The sequence below is a fragment of the Geospiza fortis genome, unplaced genomic scaffold (assembly GCF_000277835.1).
Source record: "Geospiza fortis unplaced genomic scaffold, GeoFor_1.0 scaffold16, whole genome shotgun sequence".
NCBI lineage: Eukaryota > Metazoa > Chordata > Aves > Passeriformes > Thraupidae > Geospiza > Geospiza fortis.
The window spans coordinates 9,374,800-9,375,160 of record NW_005054302.1 but is presented as its reverse complement, the minus strand read 5'-3'; positions in this window follow the sequence as shown (position 1 = coordinate 9,375,160).

The window sequence follows — 361 nt, the reverse complement described above, 5'->3', positions numbered from 1 at the left end:
ATGGTTTGTTTGCGTTGGCGCGCAGTGGCTGGTGACGGCGAGGTCGCGAGTTCGAGTCCTGCCTTGGCGCCCTCCCCGTGCCTCACCCGGAGGCCTCAGGCATTGCTGTCCTATGGTGGTTTAATTGTTTGTGCCCGTTCTCGGTGCATCCCCGAGAAAAGTCTGCGTGGGCTTGTGGGGTACTGCAGCTCCGCAGCGGGGCCGGCAGGGGCTGCCCTGGTCTGAGGTGCTCCCCGTCACAGGAGCTTCCTCAGCAGCCCTGGGAAAAAACCCGGTGGGTTTGTGAGGGGTGCCTGAGGGAGCTGGGGGTGTTGGACCTGGAGAAAAGTGGGTTCGGGATGGCCTTATCGTGCTCTACCAC